Genomic DNA, 12,101 nt, shown 5'->3' on the forward strand with positions numbered 1-12,101 from the left:
GACGGGTAAAAGCATTTGATCGCAGCCAAAATTTTGGTGTCATAAACATGGACTATTCGATCACAAAAGTCTCCAGACTTGTCACGTGTGCTAAGAGTGTGAATGTACCTTGCAAACGTGGGCTGGTAGAACCACCGCCGCCACGGTGTGCTATGTCACATGGCACAGCCACTTACATGGACAATGGAAAAGCGCCATTGAACAAGCGAAGAATGGAGAAAGGTCGTCTGGTTTGAAAAATCGAGGTTACAATTGGTACACGACGATGGTAGGATAAGAGCACTCTCGCCAACAGAGCAGAGTTCAGGCCTGTGGCATTTATATGCATGTACCGGGAGTGTTCATACAGGGTGATAATGCGGCCTCTGGTACACCTACATACATCCCTTACCGGCGAAAGATACAGGAACCTGCTCCCCGATATGTCAAGCCGATTGTTCACCTCCAATACCCTGAAAGTTGAGAACGTAAATATGCTCCTGGACATGAACTACAACTAATAAGAACTCAAATCTTCTCCTCGATATTATCTACAACTGATGTAAAATTAAATCTGCTCCTCGACATGATCTACAACTGACGAGAAAGTAAATCTGATACTCGATGTGATCTACAACTGATGAGAAGGTAAATCTAATACTCGATGTGATCTACAACTGATGAGAAGGAAAATCGGCTCCTCGACATGATCTACAACTGATGAGAAGTAAAATCTGCTCCTTGACTTGATTTACAACTGATGAGAAGTTAAATCCGCTCCTCGATATTATCTAAAACTGATGAGAAGTTAAATCTGCTCCTCGACTTGATCTACAACTAAGGGGGAGGTAAATCCGCTCCTCGACATGATCTACAACTAATGAGGAGATAAATCTTCTCCTCGACATGATCTAAAACTGATGAGAAGGTAAATCTGCTCCTCAACATGATCTACAACCGATGAGAAGGTAAATCTGCTCCACGACATGATCTATAAGTATTGAAAAGGTCATGATCTACAACCAATGAGGAGTGAATCTTCTCCTCGACATGATCTACAACTGATGAGAAGGCAAAGCTGCTCCTTGACATGATCTACAACCGATCAGAATGTTAATCTGCTCCTCGACATGATCTACAACTGATGAGGATGTAAATATTCTCCTCGACATGATCTACAACTGATGAGAAGGCAAATCTGCTCCTCGACATGATCTACAACCGATGAGAAGGTAAATCTGCTCCTCGACATCATGATCTATAACTGATGAGAAGGTAAATCTGCTCCTCGACATGATCTACAACTGATGAGAAGGTAAATCTGCTCCTCAACGTGATCTACAACCGATGAGAAGGTAAATCTGCTCCTCGACATGATCTATAACTTATAAAAAGTTCATGATCTACAACCAATGAGGTGTAAATCTTCTCCTCGACATGATCTACAATTGATGAGAAGGCAAAGCTGCTCCTCGACATGATCTACAACCGATGAGAATGTTAATCTGCTCCTCGACATGATCTACAACTGATGAGGATGTAAATATTCTCCTCGACATGATCTATAACTGATGAGAAGGTAAATCTGCTCCTCGACATGATCTACAACCGATGAGAAGGTAAATATGCTCCTCGACATGATCTATAACTGATGAGAAGGTAAATCTGCTCCTCGACGTGATCTATAACTGATGAGAATGTTAATCTGCTCCTCGACATGATCTACAACTGATGAGGGTGTAAATATTCTCCTCGACATGTTCTACAACTGATGAGAAGGCAAATTGCTCCTCGACATGATCTACAACCGATGAGAAGGTAAATCTGCTCCTCGACATGATCTATAACTGATGAGAAGGTAAATCTGCTCCTCGACATGATCTACAACCGATGAGAAGGTAAATCTGCTCCTCAACATGATCTACAACCGATGAGAAGGTAAATCTGCTCCTCGACATGATCTATAACTGATGAAAAGGTCATGATCTAGAACCAATGAGGAGTAAATCTTCTCCTCGACATGATCTACAACTGATGAGAAGGCAAAGCTGCTCCTCGACATGATCTACAACCGATGAGAATGTTAATCTGCTCCTCGACATGATCTACAACTGATGAGGATGTAAATATGCTCCTCGACATGATCTACAACTGATGAGAAGGCAAATCAGCTCCTCGACATGATCTACAACCGCTGAGAAGGTAAATCTGCTCCTCGACATGATCAATAACTGATGAGAAGGTAAATCTGCTCCTCGACATGATCTATAACTGATGAGAAGGTAAATCTGCTCCCCGACATGATCTATAACTGATGAGAAGGTCAATCTGCTCCTCGACATGATCTACAACCGATGAGAAGGTAAATGTGCTCCTTGACATGATATATAACCGATGAGAAGGTCAATCTGCTCCTCGACATGATCTACAACTGATCCTAGGGTTCCTTTCAATCACCTCCTGCGACATGTAGAGAATTTCGTGGATGTATTCTAAGACTCCCTCCCACAGTGGGTGGAATTGAATGAAGAAAGACAATTAGGATTAGGGTTTCTTATGAATATGATGATGAAACTTGTTACTGATAGATGACAGCACAGATGAACGGATGCTATAGCTCGAGGATAGAGGTTAATTTCTAGGTTGACAACTTTATACTTGGGTTTAAAAATATACATTTTACTCGTGTAGAACACGGAATCAATCGCAGTACCTAAATTCCTTCTATGAGTCGCATATATCCCGTTTCATACGACAGGACTATTTATACCTGGTAAGATTATTTTTATGTTTTGACTTTTACATGTGAAGTCGTCGAGAAAACTGATTGCCTTTTGTAGATGTTTGTTTTTAAATCAATGTCATCACCTTACATGTTGGTGTTAAGGTTTCATATACTTTCTTAAGTTTTGCGTAATATTTAATTAGTTTGTTTGTATCGAAACAAAGCTATGCTGGTTGTTAGGCCTTTTAAAGTTTATTGCAGATGGTTAGGGATTTGTTTTTGTTGCTATGTGTATTGATATGGAAGACCTGAGAGATGTTCCAATGCAGTTAACTTGTAATTAATCATCAAATTAAAAGTAGTAGTATAATACAGGGATTCGGCGGCCACCTCCACCTCAGGCTCCCAGTGGCCACCTCCACCTCCACCTCAGCCAGAGGCCTCCCAGATGCCTCCTCCACCTCCACCGCAGCCAGAGGCCTCCCAGAGGTCTCCTCCACCTCCCGCGGGAAATTTGAATTTGTAAACAAAGCCACGTGCTTTTTGACAGCTGTCATCGACAACAACGCATCGCTAACCTCAGTACTGCCATCTTGACGGGCCTAAACCTCAGTAGTGCCAACTTAACCTAACTAGCGCGAGGTAAACAAAGCCACGTGCTTTTTGACAGCCACGTGCTTTTTGACAGATTTGTAAACAAAGCCACGTGCTTTTTGACAGCTCTCATCAACAACAACGCATCGCAAACCTCAGTACTACCATCTTGACGGGCCTAAACCTTAGTGGTACCAACTTAACCTAACTAGCATGAGGTAAACAAAGCCACGTGTTTTTTTTGACAGCCACGTGCTTTTTGACAGATTTGTAAACAAAGCCACGTGCTTTTTGACAGATCTCATCAACAACAACGCATCGCAAACCTCAGTACTACCATCTTGACGGGCCTAAACCTTAGTGGTACCAACTTAACCTAACTAGCATGAGGTAAACAAAGCCACGTGTTTTTTTGACAGCCACGTGCTTTTCGACAGATTTGTAAACAAAGCCACGTGCTTTTTGACAGCTGTCATCGACAACAACGCATCGCTAACCCCAGTACTGCCATCTTGACGGGCCTAAACCTCAGTAGTACCAACTTAACCTAACTAGCGCGAGATAAACAAAGCCACGTGCTTTTTGACAGCCACGTGCTTTTTTGACAGCTGTCATCCGCCATCTTTAAACTACAGAGCACCGTGCTGCCCTCTTTCGTCACCTGTCATCGGCAGTGCTGCCATCTTGACGGGCCTAAACCTTAGTGCTACCAACTTAACCTCACTAGCTCGAGATAAACAAATCCACGTGCTTTTTGACAGCTACGTGCTTTTTTGATAGCTGTCATCCGCCATCTTTAATCTATAGAGCACAGTGCTGCCCTCTTTAGCTACTTACCTTTGAAATGTGGTGGCGGATAATTTGAAAAATGCTTTTCGACAAGCAGCCATCTTTAATCCAGAGAGAACAGTGCTGCCCTCTATGTGGTGGCGGCAAATTGAAAAATTCCACATGCTCTTGTTTGAAAACAAACTCACGTGCTTTTTTGACAGCTGTCATCTGCCATCTTTAATCTATAGAGCACAGTGCTGCCCTCTTTAGTTTGAAATGTGGTGGTGGTAAATTCCACGTGGTCTTGTTTGGAAACAAAGCCACGTGCAGCTGTCATCCGCCATCTTTAATCAACAGAGCACTGTGCTACTATCATGCGGGCAATTTCATCACCTGTCATCCGCCATCTTTAATCCACAGAACACCGTGCTGCCCTCTTTATGGCTACTACCTTAAGCACGTAGTAGCGGACAATTTGAAAAGTTCTGTTAGCTATCATCCGCCATCTTTAATCAAGAGAGCACCGTGCTACCATCTTTAGCTAGATACCTTTGAAATGTGGTGGCGGCAAATTGAAAAATTCCACGTGCTCTTGTTTGGAAACAAACTCACGTGCTTTTTCGACAGCTACCATCCGCCATCTTTAATCAACAGAGCATAGTGCTGCCCTCTTTAGTTTGAAATGTGATGGCGGCAAATTCCACGTGCTCTTGTTTGGTAAACATAGCCATGTGCTTTTTTGACAGCTGTCATCCGCCATCTTTAATACAGAGAGCACCGTGCTGCCCTCTTTATCGTAGTAGATGTAAATTCGTCACCTGTCATCCGCGGTGCTGCCATCTTTAGCTAGATACCTTTGAAAAGTGGTGGCGGATAATTTAAAAAGAAAAATTCTACAGCAGCCCTCTCTCGACGCTAATTGCATAAGATGGTGGCTATACATGACTCCTTAAGGGTGCTTACGCAAGATGGCTGCTATACACAGGTTCTTATGAGACGCCCTTGGGATGCTTGCGCAAGATGACAGTTATACATGGCTCCTTATGAGATACCCTAGGGATGCTTGCGCAAGATAGCGGCTGATCTTATGGGACGGCTTAAGGGTCCTTGGACAAGATGGCTTGAGACGCCCTAAGGATGCTTGCGCAAGATGGCGGACACAAGATGCCAGCTATACATAACTCCTTATGAGACGCTTTAAGGGTGCTTGCGCAAGATAGTTGCTACTCTTAGCTTAGAGGCTAACGTGTCGTGATAGTTCGATTCATTAAATTTAGGGCTTAAATGCAAAATGTTAAATATATCGAAAACGGTGCACCGTAGAGCAAAACGGACAAAATTTTTCTGCCTAATACCTAGGTTCGCAGTATGAGGAACAAGAAAATCATAGTCTAATGATGGGATCAACGGTTCGGTTCCTACTTAGGCCCTTTGGCATTTGCTCTGTTTTAGCTTGTATTGAAGCGAGTCTTCGTAACATGATCAGGTCTAGCTATGGTAGAGAGTATAACGTACCGTGCAGGTTCGATTCATTAAATTTGGAGGCTTAAATGCAAAATGTTAAATATCTCGAAAACGATGCATCGTAGAGCAAAACGGACAAAATTTTTCCGCCTAATACGTAGGTTCGTAGTATCAGGAACAAGAAAAAACATAGTCTAATGATGAGATCAACGGTTCGATTCCTACTTAAGCCCTTTGGCATTCGCAGCTATCTATTTCTACAAGATGGTGGCTGCTCTTATGAGAAACAAGATGCCTTGAGACGTCCTAGGGATGCTTACGCAAGATGGCAGACACACAATGGTGACTATACATAGCTCCTTATGAGACGGCCTAGGGGTGCTCGCACAAGATGGCGGCTACTCTTATGAAGAACGCTAGCTTAGAGGCTACTGCGCAAGATAACAGCTGCTGTTATGCATGTGGTGGAGGGCAATTTGAAATTCTATGTGCTTAATCAACAGAGCACCCTGCCGTCCTCTTTAGCTGAAATGTGGTGGTGGATAATTTGAAAAATTCTTTTGACAGCTATCATCTTTAAAAACAATGGCGACTATACATAGGCTGTTAAGGTCTTATCATTCTCCTCCTCCTCCTCCTCCTCCTCCTCCTCCTCCTCCTCCTCCTCCTCCTTCTCTACCTCCTCCTCCGCCTCTTATGTCAAGGCATAGCTTTATATCGAACAAGTTTAAACCTGCATCGCGAAGGCAAGCGTGTGCAGCGATAACATTATTGTGCATGTTTAGACTTTCGAAACATAAGAAGAGTAGAATCAAACGCTGTACTCGATACGACATGTGATCAGAACATTGATTGATGCGTTCAGAAAAACAAAATAAGTGATCAAGACTAGAATCGAACAATGTACTCAATACATCATGTGTTTAGAATATGTCAGGGGATACGCTTGTTCTAAGAAGATCAGATTGAAACATAACAAGACTAGAATAGAACACTGTAATCGATGTTGTTAACTTCAACATGTGATCAGAACATTGATTGATGTGTTCAGAACACAAAATAAGTGATCATGACTAGAATCGAACACTGTACTCGATACAACATGTGCTCAGAACATTGATCGATGTGTTCAGAACACGAAATAAGTGATCAAGACTAGAATCGAACACTGTACTCAATACAACATGTGTTTAGAACATGTTAGGGGGTACCCTTGTTCTAAGAAGATCAGAATGAAACATAACAAGACTAGAATCGAACACTGTAATCGATGTTGTTAACCTCAACATATGATCAGAACATTGTTTGATGTGTTCAGAGCAAAAGTACAATTTTGATGATTTGCTTAGTGTAAAATCAAAAACTATGGAAACACACTGTGCACATATCGCGTAGCTAACTCGCTCAGTAAGCAATATTGCAAAACTACAACTTCAATGATTTGCATAGTGTAAAAATCAAAAACACACTGTACCCATACTGCGCAGCTAACTCGCTCGGTAAACGATATAGCCAAAGTATAACTTCAAATTATTTACCTTCCATCATTCGTCTTGTGTGTAAAAATCAGTCGAACAAGTTATCGCATAAACATGGCTGAAAAAAAATCGTGATAGGGTATGGAACCCAGGGGTTACATCTTATCAGAAGGGCAAGAAGGATGAAAGGACTCTTCCTCCTCCTTACCGCACATTCCTTGAAGGGCTAATTGGCTGAAGGGCTAATGGGCTAAAGGGCTTAAGGGCTAATGGGCTAAAGGGCTAATGGGCTAAAGGGTTAAAGGAGCAACAACCTCGTCGATCGCTATCAGCAAGAACGCTTGTACTTTGTTAAGTGTAGAAAATTAATCTTTATTTGTAAATGGTTTCATGTTCAGAACAAGGAATGGAAAATCCCCGAGGTGCGATGAGTTACGTTTTTCGAACTAGTGTTTGGAACACTGAACTTTTCAAGATGATAGCAGAGAGTTTAGCAATGTTCTGTTGTTGGATTTTAAATTCCGCGCTACAACATGCATAAGGTGGTAGCCTTGAGGTTTACCGCCGTAAAGATGGCAAGAGTGAGGTTAACAATGTTCTGTTGTTGGATTTTAAATTCCGCGCTACAACATGCATAAGGTGGTAGCCTTGAGGTTTACCGCCGTAAAGATGGCAAGAGTGAGGTTAACAATGTTCTGCTGTTGGATTTTAAATTCCGCGCTATAACATGCATAAGGTGGCAGCCTTGAGGTTTACCGCCGTAAAGATGGCAGCAGTGAGGTTAGCGACGCTCTATTGTCCTTCAAAGTGAGGTTAGGGTTCGTCAAGAAGACAGCTGTCAAAAAAGCACGTGGCTATGTTTACCAAACAAGAGCACGTGGTCGTGACGTCACGGTCACGTAGTATGTTGCCTCAGCATGTAAAGTTCAATGTCTACACCTACGTAGTTAACACTCTGCTATGTTCACAAGATTTTTTACACATAACTATTCTTTATGCTTTAAGTTCATGCACATAGGCTATGCTAAGATAGCAGTACAAACACATGCGAACTTTGTACATTCTAATGGAATAAGTTTAGTACTGTATGCATCATGGATACATGATGTGTGCACGCATTTAATCTTGACTATACGTAATGCTGCTGCTTTGTTTACAAGATTTTTATACATTGCTATTCTTTATGCTTTAAGTTCGTGCACGCACAAGCGATACTCGTACGCTCTAGCAGGAGAAGTTTAGTACGATATTCGATACATACATTATCGATAGGTGATGTGTACACGCTTTAGAACATAGCTCATCTTAATGCTTTAAGTTCGTGCACAGGGGTTAGGGATACACAAAAGCGATTGCTACATGCTCTAGCGGAAGAAGTCTAGTACGATAGTCGATGCATGTAAAATCGATAGGTTATGCTAAGATAGCAGCACACTTACATGATTTTAGCACAATCTAGTGGAAAAAGTTTAGTATGACAGTCGTTTCGTGCAAAATCATTAGGTAATGTGTAAACGCTTTGAAACAAGGCTATTCTTTGTACTTTAAGTTCATGCGTCTTAGTTATGCTAAGATAGCAGCACAATCTACCTGAAGAAGTTTTGCACGAGAGTCGATACATGCAAAATCGATAGTTGATGCGTACACGCTTTAAAACATGACTATTCATTGTACTTTAAGTTCATGGGTATAGGTTATGCTAAGATAGCAGCACAATCTAGCGGAAGAAATTTAGTACGAGATTCGATGAATGCAAAATCAATAAGTAATGTGTACACGCTTTGAAACATGGCTATTCTTCGTACTTTAAGTTCATGTGTATAAGTTATGCTAAGATAGCAGCACAACCTAGCGGAAGAAGTTTAGTACGATATTTGTTGCATGCAAAGTCGATAGGTAATGTGTACACGCTTTGAAACATGGCTATTCTTTGTACCTTAAGGTCATGCGTATAGGTTACGCTAAGATAGCAGCACAATCTAGCGGAAGAAGTTTAGTACGAGAGTCGATGCTTGCAAAATCGATAGGTAATGTGTACTCCAGCTCGCCCGATCTAGATTAACATTCTGAACAAAGTGTGACGGGAATCAACATTTCAAGGCATATCATTTACTGTCGACCAAATGATTATATGTACTTGAATTTAGACGTTGTTCATTAAATAACCAATAGGCCTAGAGAAAATCCAATGAGGTCACCATTTTCGTCGCATCATTTTAAGTTTCACTTTATGTTAGGCTTTTTATTTGTAATTATATTAATAATTTTTATCGCAGGCCGAATGCAAAAAGTACCCGTTTTTAAATGTGTTTCAACCATGCATCAATTTTAATACATTGTTACTTAAAAACCCGTCATCCGATCTAATCCAACTTTCAACACAATATACATAGCGATGTTTTATACTTTGTTTATAGATTTCAGAACTGTATGTTTCTTAAAACAAGACATGACTTGTTCTTCTTCTTCAGAAACCCCCAGGTGACTATTTCATGTTGATTTTCCCTATACTTTCTGCACATACAACCATTCTAATATGCACAACGATGGCGCGAGAGAAAAATGTTATTTTCGATGCGAGCGAGCAGGAGCCCAGCCAGGTTAGCGGGGATACCCCTAGATTAAGCAAATGAGGCCCACCCCCTGTTGCATTGACCGCAAATCACCTGTGACCGCTGGGGAATTTCTGTGTCCCCAAATGTCCGGACACCATTAGAAGATACGTCGCTAATCTAATTAGATTGCGGAGAATAATAATATTCTAATAATCTGGTGATAATTGTCAAAAATTGAAAAGGAATTTTCTGAATATTAGCATATATTCATATAACGAACTAGGTGAAAGAAGAGAAAAACGAGAGAATATTTAGAATTTGTATTTACGGTAGTGTTTTAAAATTTCTGCAATTCTTACAACAGAAATATGGAAGGTCTAGTGAATAAAAGGGTAAACCCCATACAAAATAAACATACACAATCTTTCATACAATTATGCTTAAAATTAAACAATATTTATAATACTTACATTGTTTACAAAATATGTAAATCAAATCTTTACGACCTTGTGTCTTTACGTTGACTATTTTGACAAAATTTTCGTATAGGTATAGGTTTCAGGTGTAATAATGACCATCTGCAAATTTATTTGCTTTGTCGGTTTGTCTGTTTGAGTTTATATAATTTGAAAACTACTGAATATATTTCTACCAACTTCATATTTAGTCTCCACCTGTCTTTAGGTAGGTTTTAGGACCAATATTATTTCTAGTTCCCAGAATCACAGTCTTGCCTAAGCCACGGACGAAGGAGGTCGCAGTGAGCTGTGGGTCCCGAGAGGGGGAGTGGAGTTAGAGAGTGTGAAGTGCTGGAAGGTCGCCGAGAAGTGGGCCGATAATGATTGGCATAGAGCAGTACAGAGTGACGATAGGAAGATGGCAGAGGAGAATGAAGAAAGAAGAAAAGAAGCCAGGTGGGTGTAAAATGGATATGGAGAGGAAAGGAGAACTATTGTTATCGGCAGCAGTGATTATAATTTTATTATGTATTGGGGGGGTCGAGTTGAACCCAGGCCCGTCATCTGGTAGAAATGAGGATAGGGAAAATATGGATGCAATCAAAAGAGCTGTAAGAGAGGTGTTGACAGAAGTTTGCCCTTTTGGGCAAATAAAAGAGATGATTGAAGAACAAACCAGTAAGATTGAAGAAATGGAAGTATGGATAAGAGAAAAAACGGACGACATCGTTGCACAGGCGAGAAATAACACCGAGGAAGTGGTAGCATTAAGGGAAAAAGTAGGAAGACTTGAAGAGGAGAATTGCAAGTTGAAAGCAGAAGTGGAAGCAAATGCTTTATACAGAAGGAAGAAGTGCTTGTTTATTTATGGAGTGCCTGAGGAGTCGAGAGAAGGCAAAGTACTTACTACTTATAAAGTAGTGGACCTTATACAGGGGAAAATGAAAATAAATTTTAGTGAAGTAGATATTGACGATGTGCAGAGAGTGGGGAGAACTAGAGGCAACAGGCCTATAAAGCTACAATTGTTTTCAACGTTGATGGCGGATGTTGTGTTAACAAATGCGGGAAACGTCCAGAGGGAGAAAATATGGATAAAGAGAGACGTTGGAAGCGACGCGATCAGAAATGAGAGGATTCTCAGAAAACACAAGATACTGGCTGTAAAACAGGGGCTGAGGGCAACTATTAGAGGTCAAAATCTAGTGGTGTCAGACAGAAGCTGGAAGAGGATCTGGTCTGCGGATAGATTGATGGAGTTAGAGAAGTCAAGACAGGCCGAAGAAAAAGAGTGTAGTGCAGCGATTAGTGGAGAGGATAGGCAAAATACCAGAAGTAACAGTGTACCGTGTGAAGAGAGACAGGGAGAAATGACAAGTGCTAACGGCAAGGAAAGAGCAGTGGACGGTCAGTGCAATCGAGAGGCTGAAGAACAAATGGGTGATGGGGGCAAGAAGAGTGAGCAGCAAGAAGCTGAGAGAGCCGAGTGTAGTGGTGTAGCAAGGCAAGATCAGGGTAAAAAAGTAAGGTCAGTGTTAACCCGGGAGATTTTCGAGCAGAATCAGAGTTTTAGCGGAGGGAGGAATAGAAGCTTAAGGGACATGTGGAGAGTTGCGCAAAGTAATGAGGGTATCGTAACAAGAAGCAAAAAACAATAATATAGTGAGTAAGTAAATAATGTAGTGTTGAGGAATGAGTGTTTGGTATTTGTAGGTGAAGATGAAGTGATATTTTGAAGGTTGTGATGATGTATGAGTGTATGGTATTTGTAGATGGAGATTTATTTGATGGTAGACGAGTGTGTGCTAGAGCTGAAATGTGGTGTTGGAAGTAGAGGTGGTATATGTTGAAATGTGGTGTTGGAAAGGTATGGACAAGTGAGGGTGTACTCATGAGTAAGTTGTATCTAATGTCATGGTATATGAGTGGGTGGTATTTGTAGATGTTGAAATGTGGTGTTGGAAAAGTATGAAGATGTAGTGATGTAATTTGGCTATTTGTATGTGGAGTTGGTGTTGTATGAGGTGTTATGTGGTGTGGGAGAAGTGGTGATATAAGATAGTGGAAGGCAGAAGGT

Source organism: Anabrus simplex, chromosome 4 (genome assembly GCF_040414725.1).
Source record: "Anabrus simplex isolate iqAnaSimp1 chromosome 4, ASM4041472v1, whole genome shotgun sequence".
Lineage (NCBI taxonomy): Eukaryota > Metazoa > Arthropoda > Insecta > Orthoptera > Tettigoniidae > Anabrus > Anabrus simplex.